This window comes from Crassostrea angulata, chromosome 1 (genome assembly GCF_025612915.1).
Source record: "Crassostrea angulata isolate pt1a10 chromosome 1, ASM2561291v2, whole genome shotgun sequence".
Classification (NCBI taxonomy): domain Eukaryota; kingdom Metazoa; phylum Mollusca; class Bivalvia; order Ostreida; family Ostreidae; genus Magallana; species Magallana angulata.
The window spans coordinates 53,308,744-53,323,137 of record NC_069111.1 but is presented as its reverse complement, the minus strand read 5'-3'; the positions used below and the strand labels follow the sequence as shown (position 1 = coordinate 53,323,137).

Sequence of the window (14,394 nt, the reverse complement as noted above, 5' to 3'; positions counted from 1 at the left end):
TCTGCTATGACCTTAACCTTATACCTAAAAACATGGTTCAAGGTCACTGCACATCCTTCAACCAAAGGAACCCTGTGGATGAGGTATGAGCCAGATTGGGCCAAGGGGAGAGAAGCTATGCTCCTGTCAAGGCATCTCGGATGGACAGACGGACAAATTGATCACTAGAAGGCGCCCGCATAAACATGCCTTTTTATCTAATTTAAAATAGTATCCATGCTATCTGCCCATGGTGAATAGTCATCAATATTTACAATATTTAACCAAAAAATAGCTTTTAAAAATATTTGAAAAGGTAAAAATTGTAAAAACCCCAGCGGGATTCGAACTCATGACTTACAGGTTCCTAGTAACCCTCTAACCCACTGTGCTAAGGAGTTATGTGACCATTTTTGAAAAGAAACTACATGTACTTATATAATTACACTTTATTTTATTGTTTATTTCGATAAACAATACGTCACAACATGGAAGTGTCCCATATCACCTTAAACTCGGAACACCTCTGACCTAATAAGATCGCATCATTAAATACAAAGTTTGATTTAACTCTAATTTGTTTAACATCAAGAAATTGTGCATCGCTGACAAATAAAGTTTTCTTCTGTATAATGAAATACCAATTAACTGACTATTCGGACAATAGCAAGTAAATTGTCCCACTCCACAGCAACTATTTCCCTTGGCTTTGCCTCATTAAATAGTTGCTGTCTTTGGGGACAATAAACTTGCTATTGTCCTCATACCCAGTAAATACTAAATAGGCATATAATATCCCATCCACCTACATTTCATGTTATATAACCTCCCGTTTGTAACCTTCAATTTCACTGTAAAGTCAACATATCTGTCATAGCCGCAAGTTTCACAATTTATTTCTGCTTCTCATGTACTTAAAATCAGGGGCCTTAATATTGCTTACCAATTCCAACAAGAGACATCCCTCTAACTATTGATAATCATTAAAATTCATTTCATGAATCTACGCAACAATGATAAACCTTCAAGTACAGTCACTCTCAATTTTACAAAAATATTGACGGTACTTTATCCGAAACTGTTCCTTGTACCTTTAACTTAGTACACTAACATTTTTATGAAAAGACTAAGAAAGCTAATGCAATTCTGAGAAAAAGAATACCACATATTGCCAATTCCATTGAGGTTTAATAAAAATATGGCCATTTAAGTGAACCCACCATTTCCAATTTCCTTTAGTAAACACAGATTTACAGGGTTCTCCATAGTAAAACATCTTTATCTGACCTTTTAGAGGTCAACTTTTGTTCAACCACCTTTAAAAAGAAACCTTATTCAATACAACATACCCCTACATGATATAATCATGATAAAAGCTTCACATCACTTAGAAATACCCTTACATGTATACCCCCCACCCCCCAATCTTTTGATTTTCATAAAAAGTCATGGTTTGAAATGTTTTATCTAATTTTATGACCGTGTGGCAATTTCCTTGAGTAATTTCTCACACATATGAAAACAATCATCAATGATTCTAAAATTTGATCTTTATTTGTTTATTGTATGATTTGTACCATTTTAATTAACAAATAGACAGCTGTCCTGCTTGTGATTTCTTGTTTTCATGAAAAAAGTAAGCTAACAATCATATTTAGTGAATATCTAATCTATTCTGATTTCTAGTCTCCTTCTAACCATGCTAAAACAGTAAGTTACAACCTAAAAGTTAGACATCTGCCTTAAATTAAAATTAAATTCAAACACACCCAGGTAGCTGGAGACAGATCGAGTTGATTTCAATGAAAAATTTTCAAATTTGACATGTTTTTCTACTTTTTTTTATGCATATATACCTTAGAAAGGTAGAAATAGGTTGTTTCTTGTTCATTTCAATAGTAATTATCATAGCAGATGTTATTTCAAAGTCAAATGTACATTTACATATCCTACATGTAATCTTAATGCAGACAATTAAATAGAGGGGGGGGGGGGGATTTTTCAATTATGTAAACACATCTAAATATCTTTATGAAATAAAAAATAAAGGAAACATAATTGCATACTTTTATTGAAAAACAAATTTTCACAGCAATTATGAATTTCTTTATAAACAGCCTTAATTTTGTTTTCATAATTTCTTATCAAACACAAACCACAACATGGCATGATGCTTTCTTCAAGTTCCATTATTGTTTATGCATTATCGGATTTAATTTGAATTACCGGTAAATAGTCTGTAGAACACAAGGAATATGCATGTGGATAGAGGTGACAGGTTAATCTCAGGAGCTGACCCACAAGAATCAACAGGTACCGGTAAAAGCCATGTGGTAACAAGAGTCTGTTTTGAGCTGAAATAAAAAAAAAAAATAATTAGCTGTGTTTACATACATGTACTAGTAATAGCTGTGTTTACATTAACATATGCATAGTATTTCTGGAAAAAATACACTGACCATGCAGTGTAATAGGTATGACATATCCCAATACATGACATAACATTTAGGCAGTACAAGATCAAAAATTTGCATATCAAGTCATAATATAATATTAAAAAATTTTCATAGGTATAAACACTTATCAAATTGAGAGAGAGAGAGTTTGAGAGAGAGAGAGAGTTTATTACCGTACTTGTAGTGCAACGGTCAATATTTCAATTCGTAAATTACAAACGAATATTACCCACCGAACAGCGTCAAAGTACATGTACTGGTATTAGCTTCTGGTATACCATTTTTTATCAATTCTACTGTGTTTTTTTTTTTGCAAATAAATTAAGCAAGGGTTTTTGCTTATTTTCTTATAAATTACATGTTTTAAAAACAATACTATGTGTAATAAGCATAAAACATGTATGAGTAAACTTAATGAAGAATTTTTAATAGATTATTTTTCACAGAATGTGGTACATTACATGTATGTCAATCTTTATAAAACTAGCGTATATTTCATGCGCCATAAATTGCAAGTTTTTTTTAAATATTATTTACTTGCATGATAGGTATATATGGTCTAACCAAAATTTTCTTCACAAAGCTACAGCTGTATGTACCACATATATGTTTTGTCACAAGTATACATTTAAAAAAAAACAACCCCAAATTCCAACAGTTGAAATAAACTCAACTCATTCTCTGATAAGTTCATTGTGTTTTGTGCGTGCATATCTTATTTGTCTGCTGCAACAGCAGCCAATCAGCGGTAAGCTGAATCCACAAAAAGAAAGTTTGTGTTTTAGGAGCGGGTAAATTGTTTATGCGACACTGTCAAGAAAACCACACCAAATAATAACAGGAAACATAAATATTCACTTATATGTATTGTGTTGTAACGTAAAGGTTTTTAACACTTATTGCATCTTGCAAAACATGTGATGACCCTTAATCATCTGTCATATATCTGATATACATGTATATGTAAACGATGGGAGAAATAACGACGGAACAAACTGGGATTCGAACCTGGCCCTCTGAATCTCTAGTCAAGTGCTCTACCAACTGAGCTACATGTATCTGGCACCGGTATTCAAACCAGTCTGACCGTCACATTCCTTCCCCCTTAAATGATCTTCACCCTCGAAGATCACCCCTGGCAGGAGTTAACCTGTTAGTTCCAGGGGTTGGTCACAACACCAATATTGTAACAGGATGGGAGAAATAATGAAGGACCAAACCGGGATTTGAACCTGGGCCCCCTGAATCTCTAGTCAGGTGCTCTACCAACTGAGCTATCTGGCACTGGTATTCAAACCGGTCTGATCATCACATATATAAAGAATTATTTTAAACAATGTTGTTCAATAAAAAATAACACGCGCAACCTTCAGTTTTTGTCTGTAATTAATCAATATTGGTGTGCGATCAGTTCTCGCCGAGTACCATTTCTCACCAGTGCATTGTTACGTCATTTTATCAACACATAAAATTATATACGAAAATATGATGTTACAGTGCACCAGCGAGAAATGGTCCTCGACGAGAACTGCTCGCAGGCCAGTACTGCCAGTAGTCAGATTAAAAAAAGAGAATAAAAAATTACATTTAAAACATTAACAAGGACAATTTAAGTACACATCATAACTGCTAAACAAGAAAAATTATGTGAACTGGTAGAATAGTACGCATAGTTCTAACTTGTAACCTACATGTACAAGTACATGTACCGGGTACCCGTTGGTCTGCTAAACCTTTCTAATGATACAATGATTGGCATCATAAAGATATTAAAGTCATGTTTTAACTCTGAAGTCTGAAGTATACAATTTTATTTACTTGAAGTTATGTCTACAGGATATTCATGACTACATTTGGAGTCTTCTGCACAAGAATATATGATATGTTTCTAATTAGACCCTGCTTTGAATTTTGAGTTGAAAATTCACAATCTGTTATTTTTTTAAATACATAAATTCAGTTACCCTTTCCAGTCCCCCATGAACCTCGAGCGAGTCTAAACATCCATGAAACATGTAAAAATTACACGTTAGCCTAGTAAACAAACACCCACACCATAACAAAAACAAACAGTGTGCACGTACTTACATGTACATCTATACTATATACTAAATTTTAACTTTAACTTTTTAAAACTTTAAAAGGAGTAAAAGCCTCACCTTCTTCAGTAACATCCACATAAATCACACACTTTAATGTCCATCTTTTCCCCTTTATTACTCGTAGCTTATCAACGGCTGATCGTCGACAGAAGTGTGGCTGTCAGAATTTCCTCGTAAACGATTCACACGAGAAAAATATCCTCCTTAAACAAATATGTAGTATTGTTCCCTGTGCATGTTCATATGTTTCACAGTAAATTGAAAATGCATTTGTACGTCGAAAGAATACACAACTTCTCTTCTGCATTACGGCTCTCTCTTTTCTACAATGCCGTTCGTTACTGTTTACATTCGGCGCGCGCGCGGGGGTTACAAACAGGGGCGCCCCGACAAACAGTTGCACATAGAACGTTAAAATAATGTGTGTTCATTGAATTCATAAATGATATAGATGAAAAAAATGAAATTGAATCACAACTATTTATCTAAGACGCAACACAACGTAATGCAGTATATGCCTGGGCCTTAAAGTGGCATTTGTTCGCTTGTGTGTCTATGTAGACAAATTAACTCGTTCATGTAACGTTACGATTCACACATATTTGTTTTATGAAATTTGAAAAAAATAGGGCACAGAACTTTTTAAATTTGATACCAAATGACATTATTTAATATATTAACAATAACTGAATTAATTTTTTTTCATAAAATGATAACGATTTTTGCTATCAGAAAAATACGTGTATGAGCTGCTGACCCCTAATTATAGGGGCCAGCCCTTTTTTCTTAATTTTAAATGAAAGCTCTCGTTATTCTAAACAACTTTTGTTCTATATGTATTAACAAAATATTTTTAGTTTAAAGGTTATAATACAAAAAGCAACAAAATTTCAGCCCCGAAAAAATCTTAAACTTTGGCGACAAATAGCTCAAAAACTAACAAAGAAATTACCAAAATTTTCATGCCAGCAAAACTATAAAATGTTACCGACAATTTCGCCAAATTTCATGCATCTATCATCTGTAGTTCCCGAGATCAACTCTGGACAAAAGACCCCCCAATTTTCAATTAAAGGGCAATAACTCATAACCGGAAGTGAATTTTAAAAATTTGAAAAAAACGTCTAAAGATATTAATATCATCTACATACCCTGAAAGTTTCATAGCAATCATACAAAAAATGTTCGAGAAATCTCGTGCACAAAATTTGCGGGAAAAAAAAAATAATAACTAGAGCAAAGCTCGTTGCAAAGCAACGAGTGGGTTTTCCGCTAATGTCGAAAGTAATGCTAGAAGTACCTCTAAGAAGCAGTGTTCTTAATCTAATGACAAAAGTAACTTAAGTACAAAAAAGATTTTAAAAATCGAATGATTCTTGGTATGACTTAACAAAATCCGAATGGTTTTAAGTACAAATTAACAAAAAAACATAACCATTTGAAGACCGAGTTAACAAAAAAATCCGAATGTGTTTAAGTACGACTTAACAAATTTGACTTCATTTTAGGTAAAAGCTAACTTTACCTGGAACAAACATCTAATTTCTTAACCCAGAATGCAAAATTAAAATTTCCGTAAAAAATCAATTTTGTTTAAAACATAATTCTGAGCAACATTTCCTCTACACTGCTTTTCAAAGGGTTGACCTTTCGTACTATGTGCTTGTTGCATCATCAATTGTCAGAAACTTATCGATGTATAGTTTACTTAATTTTATTATTCCTCTGTGAATATTTTTATTTAAAATTACTATGAACCAGACAACATTGAAATGGTGAACATTTCAAAGGGCCTCGCTGATGTTATTTTAGAGAATTTTGCTTTGAAATTTGACCTATAACTTGAAATTTTTCCAGCTGGCATAGAACTTCTAATTCAATTTCATTGCCCCTAACATATAGGCATTTTTGTTCAATCTGACCACGATTAAGCATATCCGGGAAATAATCTACTGTCTAAAACTAATTTTATTAAGATCTGCTATGACCTTCACATTGACATGGTTCAAGGTCACTGCACGCCGTTAACCAATAAGCTCTGTTTAGGCAAAATATTAGCCAATTAGGGGCTAAAAGGAGAGTATATATATGCTCTTAAAATATGGATTTTGTGTGATCTGATATGACCTTGATACTTGATCTACAAATATCATTAGAGGTCATTGCATATCCTTTGATCAAAGGCATCATGTGGGTGAAGTATGAGCCTGATTGGAGCAAAGGGAGAGAAGATATACTCCAGACAAGGATTTTTTAAATATAATTCTGCTATGACCTTCACAGTTTACCTTGAAAATAGGTTCAAGGTCACTACACACCCTTTACTCAAAAGCTCTGCTTATGTGAAGTCTGAGTCCTATAGGGGTTAGTAGAAAGTATATATGCTCTGAAAAAAGGATTTGTGCATGATCCGATATGATATTTCACCCTTTACCTAGAAATTTCATGCAAGGTCACTGCACATCGATTAACGATAGAGACAGTCTGTGAGTATTAGCCAGATTGGACCAAAGGGAGAGAAGATATGCCCCAGACAAGGATTTTATATATGTAATTCTACTATGACCTTATTGGCCAAAAAAAAAATTATTCCTGTTTCTTGTCGCCCGACCGACCCTATCTTTTACCCTCCGACCCTAAAAGTTATTTTTGTGATCATGGTGGTGATCGGTAACTTCGCCAGAATTTCCTCAGAAAGAGAAGTGAAGATGACCAAGTCTTCTGAGTTCATAATCGTGTAAATTAACCTCACTGTCGAAAGAATGATAGAAAATTAATCTACAGACATTATTACTGCATAAATATACCTTGTGGTGAATAACTTGCGACTATCTTACCTTCAGGGGTTATAAATATGGGTGATGCAACAACATTATGTATATTGGAAATTACAAAAACAATGTTTATTACTTTAAATCCTGATATTACAGTTAGTCAATAACCTGTTATTAGTTAATAACTGCAATAAATGTTAAAATTATCATAAAACTGCTTTCTATATTATCTTGAGAATTAAACAGATCCTCTACATAACGTACAGTAGTAAGTGGGTTAAAGGGTTGGACTAATACCCCAAATACACGGAAGTACAGAGAGTGATTTGAATAATCATGTTGATATTGACATCAAGCTAATACAATACAATAATATTTATCCAGAAAAGGATAAATACATTCATACATGTAGATTAAATTTTGCAAATAATATTAGTTTTTATTTTTAATTAAAAAATTAATCTATTTTTGTTTCTTTGCCTGTTGTTTTCTATACATTACATGCATCAACAATACAAAGACCTTTGGAAATTTTAAATCATCTATTTACATACTGAACACTGGGAATATACATCTCTCTCATTATTACACACATGCTCCAAGTTTTTAAAAATAAAATATTTTTTAAAAATAAAATTTTTTTCCTACCTACCTACCCTAATTTTTTTGGTCAAGTGACAGGAAACAGGAATATTTTTTTTTTTGGCCTTTAAACCTTATACCTAACAACATGGTTCAAGGTCTCTGCACATCCTTAACCCAAAGGAACCCTGTGGATGAGGTATGAGCCAGATTGGGCCAAGGGGAGAGAAGCTATGCTCCGGTCAAGTGATCTCGGATGGACAGACGGACAAACTGATCACTAGAAGGCGCCCACACAAACTTGCTTTCTATCTAATTTGAAATAGTATCCATGCTATCTGCCCATGGTGAATAGTCATCAAAACCATTCATCAGCAGAATTCGATTTCCCTCCTTTTTAAACTCGGAACACCTCTGACCTAATCAGATCACCGCATTAAATACAAAGTTTGATAACTCTAGACTAATTTGTTTATCATCAAGAAATTCTGTATCGCTGACAAATAAAGTTTTCTTCCGTATAATAATATACCAATTAACTGACCATTTGGACAATAGCAAGTATATTGTCCCACCCCACAGCAACTATTTCCCTTGGCTTTGTCTCATGAAATAGTTGCTGTCTTGGGGGACAATAAACTTGCTATTGTCCTCATACCCAGTAGATACTAAATAGGCATATAATATTCCATCCACCTCCATTTCATGTTATATAACCTCCAGTTTGTAACCTTCAATTTCACTGTGTATAGGCAACACAACAGTCAAGTTTCACAATTTATTACTGCTTCTCATGTACTTAAAATTAGGGGCCTTAATATTGCTTAGGCCTAAAAAAAAAAATTGTGTGTTTCGGGTAACCCGACCTAACCTACAAAAATGGCCCGATCCTACCATTTTTAGATGCCTGATTTTATCCGACTGTGAATTTTATCTTATTTCCAATAAAAAATACGTTTTTAAAGATGAAACAAACAAACATTCTTAGGATTCAGGCAAAAAAAATAGATAAAATAAAAAAAATCCCCACCTACCTAACCTAATTTTTTCATCAGTGTTACCCTAAACACACTATATTTTTTTTAGGCCTCACCAATTCCAACAAGAGACATCCCATTAACTATTGATAAACATTAAAATTCATTTCATGAATCTACGCAACACTGGTAAATCTTCAAGTACAGTCACTATCAATTTTACAAAAATATTGACTGTTCTTTATCCAAAACTATTCCTTGTACATGTACCTTTAACTGCAATTAGTACACTAACATTTTATGAAAAGACGGTTTGTCTTAGAATAAGAAAGCTAATGCAATTCTGAGAAAAAGAATACCACATATTGCAAATTCCATTGAGGTTTAATAAAAATATGGCCATTTAAGTGAACCCCCCATTTCCAATTTCCATTAGTAAACACAGATTTTCAGGGTTCTCCATAGTAAAACATCTTTACCTGACCTTTTAGAGGTCAATTGTTGTTCAACCACCTTTGAAAAGAAACCTTATTCAATACAACATGCATCTACATTATATAATCATGATAAAAGCTTCACATCACTTAGAAATATCCTTACATGTATACCCCCCCCCCCCCCCCCCCATCTTTTGAATTTCATAAAAAGTCATGGTTAAAAATGTTTTACCTAATTTTATGAAACTTATGGCAATTTCCTTGAGTCATTTCTCACACATATTTGAAAACAATCATCAATGATTCTAAAATTTGATCCTAATTATTTGTTTATTTAATGATTTACACCATTTTAATTAACAAATAGACAGCTGTCCTGCTTGTGATTTCTTGTTTTTATGAAAAAAAGTAAGCTAACAATCATATTTAGTGAATATCTAATCTATTTTGATTTCTAGTCTCCTTCTAACCATGCTAAAACAGTAAGATACAACCTACAAGTTAGACATCTGCCTTAAATTAAAATAAAATTCAAACACCCAGGTAGCTGGAGACAGAGTTGATTTCCATGAAAAATGTTCAAAATTTGACATGTTTTACTCCTTTTTTATGCATATATACCTTAGAAAGGTAGAAATAGGTTGTTTCTTGTTCATTTCAAAAGTAATTATCATAGCAGATGTTATTTCACAGTCAAATGTACATTTACATATCCTACATGTAATCTTAATGCAGACAATTGGATGGAGTGGGGGGGTTCAATTATGTAAACACATCTAAATACCTTTATAAAATAAAAAATAAAGGAAACATAATTGCATACTTTTATTGAAAAACAAATTTTCACAACAATTATGAATTTCTTTAAATAGCCTTAATTTTGTTTTTCATAATTTCTTATCAAACACAAACCACAACATGGGATGATGCTTTCATAAAGTTCCATTATTGTTCATGCATTATCCGATTTAATTTGAATTACCCGTAAAAAGTCTGTAGAACACAAGGAATATGCATGTGGATAGAGGTGACAGGTTAATCTCAAGAGCTGACCCACAAGAATCAACAGGTAAAAGCAATGTGGTGCCATGTCGGAACAAGAGTCCGTTTTGAGCTGAAATAAAAAAAAAATAATTAGCTGTGTTTACATACATGTACTAGTAATAGCTGTGTTTACATTAACATATGCATATTATTTCTGGAAAAAATACACTGACCATGCAGTGTAATAAGTATTACATATCCCAATACATGACATAACATTTAGGCAGTACAAGATCAAAAATTTGCATATCAAGTCATAATATAATATTAAAAAAAATTCTTAGGTATAGACACTTATTAGATTGAGAGAGAGTTTGAGAGAGAGAGAGAGAGAGAGAGAGAGTTTATTTCTTGTAGTGCAACAGTCAAACATTTCAATTCAAAAATTACAAAGGAATATTACCCATCTGAACAGCGTCAAAGTACATGTATTTCCTTCTGGTATACCATGTTTTATCAATTCTACCGGGGTTTTTTTTTGCAAATAAATTTGGCGAGGGTTTTGGTTTCTTTTCTTTTAAATTACATTTTTTAAAAACAATACTATGTGTAATAAGCATAAAACATGTATGAGTAAACTTAATGAAGAATTTTTAATAGATTATTTTTCACAGAATGTGTTACATTACATGTATGTCAATCTTTATAAAAGTAGCGTATATTTCGTGCGTCATAAATTGGAAGTTTTAGTAAATATCATTTACTTGCATGGTAGATATATATGTCTAACCCAAATTTTCTTCATAAAGCTACAGCTGTATGTTCCACATAATCATATGTTTTGTCACAAGTATACATTTTAAAAAAATACCCAAATTCCAACAGTTGAAAGTAATTCGATGAATTTTTCATTCTCTGATAAGTTCATTGTGTTTTGTGCGTGCATATATTATAAGTCTGCTGCAACAGCAGCCAATCAGTGGTAAGCTGAATCCACTAATAAGAAAGTTTGTGGTTTAGGAGCGGGTAAAATTGTTTATGCATAATGTAGCTGACACTGACTTGAATAGATCAGATATATATGTACAAGATGGGAGAAATAATGACAGAACAGACTGGGATTCGAACCTTGCCCTCTGAATCTCTAGTCAAGTGCTCTACCAACTGAGCTACATGTATCTGGCACCGGTATTCAAACCAGTCTGACCGTCACATCCCCCCCCCCTCCCCCTTAAATGATCTTCACCCTCAAAGATCACCCCTGGCTCTTCCCCTGGCAGGAGTTAACCTGTCAGTTCCAGGGGTTGGTTACAACACCAATATTGTATAGGGATGGAACAATCAACCGATGCACCGGTGCATCACGGTATTTATTCTATGTGGACTTTTTTTTATTTTCCAAAAATATCTGAGCTTCATATATCGGCTATTTTTAGTCTGCGCGCCTAATATGAAAGTACAAAGATGCCGGAAAACCTCGTAAAGTTGTCAAACCTGTTAGGAAGCTAAATGTGGAGTGTGGACAACTTTTGGATTACTTGTTAATGAAAAAGTAGTGTATATGAGACTTAAGTAATTTGTAAATTGTGCAACGCTCATTTTAAATATATCAAAATAACTTTGGACATGCGGTAATTAATACATCGACAGATTGAATAAATTTTTAACCCTTATTCATGTTTTCATTTAGTTGCAATGTATCGTGATATGTATCGTATCGCATCTCATGTATAGTGATATGTACCGAATCGGCTAAGTACAGAAACGTCCAAGCCTTAATATTGTAACAGGATGGGAGAAATAATGAAGGACCAAACCAGGAATTAAACCTGGGCCCCCTGAATCTCTAGTCAGGTGCTCTACCAACTGAACACTGGTATTTAAACCGGTCTGACCGTCACATATAATATAAAAAGTTATTTTAAACAATGGTGTTCAATAAAAAATAACACTTGCATCCTTCAGTTTTTGTCTGTAATTAATCAATATTGGCATGCGATCAGTTATCGTTGAGTACCATTTTTCATCAGTGCATTGTTACATCATTTTATCAACACATAAAATCATATACGAAAATATGATGTAACATTGCACCAGCGAGAAATGGTCCTTGACAAGAGCTGCTGGCATGCCAGTACTGCCAGTAGTCAGATTAAAAAAAGAGAATATAAATGAAAAATTACATTTTAAACATTAACAAGGACAATTCAAGTACATATCAAAACTGCTAAACAAGAAAAATTATGTGAACTGGTAGAGTGGTACGCATAGTTCTAACTTGTAAACTACATGTACAAGTACATGTACCGGGTACCCGTTGGTCTGCTAAACCTCTCTAATGATACATTGATCGGCATCATAAAAATATTAAAGACTTTTTAGTCATGTTTTAACTCTGAAGTCTGAAGTATACAATTTTATTTACTTGATGTTACATGTATGTCTACAGGGTATTTATGTCTACATTTGGAGTCTTCCGCACAAGAATATGATCATATGTTTCTAATTAGACCCTGCTTTGAATTTTGAGTTGAAAATTCACAATCTGATTTTTTTTTAAATAGATAAATTCGGTCATCCTTTCCAGTCACCAATGAACCTCGAGCAAGTCTAAACATCCAGTAAACAATGTAAAAATTACACGTTAGTAAACAAACACCCACACCATAACAAAACATCTAACTCTGTAATTCTTATAAAATTCTTAACCCAGCAGATGTTAAATCATCAAGATATATTTGTAAATTCATACGCGATGGACATATCATAAGAAAATCTATGTACAGTACCAACTACATGTATATTTGTATACTGTATGTATGACTTTCGCCACATGTGGATTTTGTCAATAAATTGAATTGTAATTTACACAAAATTCTGGTAAAAAGGAGAAAACAACAAGTGGAAGGTACAACATTTGGGATTCAATTCTGTTAAAAGGATTTATATTGTCTGGACTAGAAAAATAACATACATCAGTGACAGTGTGCACGTACTTACATGTACTTCTATAGACTAAATGTTAACCAGTTAACATGCTGACATTTTAACCACTATAGACAAGAAACTTTAAAAGGAATAAAAAGCCTCACCTTCTTCCGTAACATCCACATAGATCACACACTTTAATGTCCATCTTTTCCCCTTTATTACTCGTAGCTTATCAACGGCTGATCAATGGAAACATAAACATCCGTCGACATGGTCGACAGAAGTGTGGCTGTCAGAATTTCCTCGTAAACGATTCACACGAGAATATATCCCTCCTTATACAAATATGTAGTATTGTTCCCTGTGCATGTTCATATGTTTCACAGTTACTTGAAAATGCATGTGTACACCGAAAAATGCACAACTTATCTTCTGCATTACGCTCTCTCTTTTCTACAATGCCGTTCGTTACTGTTTACATTCGCGGGTCCGCGACAAACATTGCAAACATTTGTTCTGCGTGGCCGATTAGAACGTGTTAAATAAGTAGTTGAATTCATATATGATATAGCCTAGATGAAAAAAAAATGAAATTGAATCACAACAATTTATCTAAGACGCAACACAATGTAATGCAGTAAATGCCTGGGCCTTAAAACGGCATCTGTTCGCTTGTATGTCTATGTAGACAAATTAACTCGTTCATGTACGATTCACACATATTTGTTTTATGAAATTTGAAAAAAATAGGGCACAGAACTTTTTAAATTTGACACCAAGTGACATTATTTAATATATTGACAATAACTGAATTAATTTTTTTTCATAAAATGATAACGATTTTTGCTATCAGAAAAATACGTGTATGAGCTGCTGACCCCTAATTATAGGGGCCAGCCCTTTTTTCTTAATTTTAAATGAAAGCTCTCGTTATTCTTAACAACTTTTGTTCTATATGTATTAACAAATTATGTTTAGTTTAAAGGTTATTATACAAAAAGCAACAAAATTTCAGACCCCCCAAAACCTTAAACTTTACCGGCAAATAGCTTAAAAACTAAAAAAAAATTTGCCAAAATTCTCATGCCAGCAAAACTATAAAATGTTACCAACAATTCTGCTAAATTTCATGCAACTATCTTTTGTAGTTCCCGAGATCAACTCTGGACAAA

At 33.2% G+C, this 14,394-nt stretch overlaps 2 long non-coding RNA genes across 2 annotated transcripts; both read right to left on the bottom strand.

Annotated features, from left to right (window-relative positions):
- Positions 1-2,032: 2,032 nt before the first annotated feature.
- Positions 2,033-4,922, bottom strand: LOC128181459 (uncharacterized). The gene is made up of 2 exons (XR_008243324.1): positions 4,595-4,922; positions 2,033-2,333 (listed from the first exon to the last, which is right to left on the bottom strand). It is a non-coding gene; the product is annotated as an uncharacterized LOC128181459 (long non-coding RNA).
- A 5,197-nt stretch (positions 4,923-10,119) lies between these two features.
- Positions 10,120-14,166, bottom strand: LOC128181466 (uncharacterized). Its single transcript, XR_008243325.1, has 2 exons — positions 13,384-14,166; positions 10,120-10,421 (listed from the first exon to the last, which is right to left on the bottom strand). It is a non-coding gene; the product is annotated as an uncharacterized LOC128181466 (long non-coding RNA).
- Between the last annotated feature and the right edge of the window lie 228 nt (positions 14,167-14,394).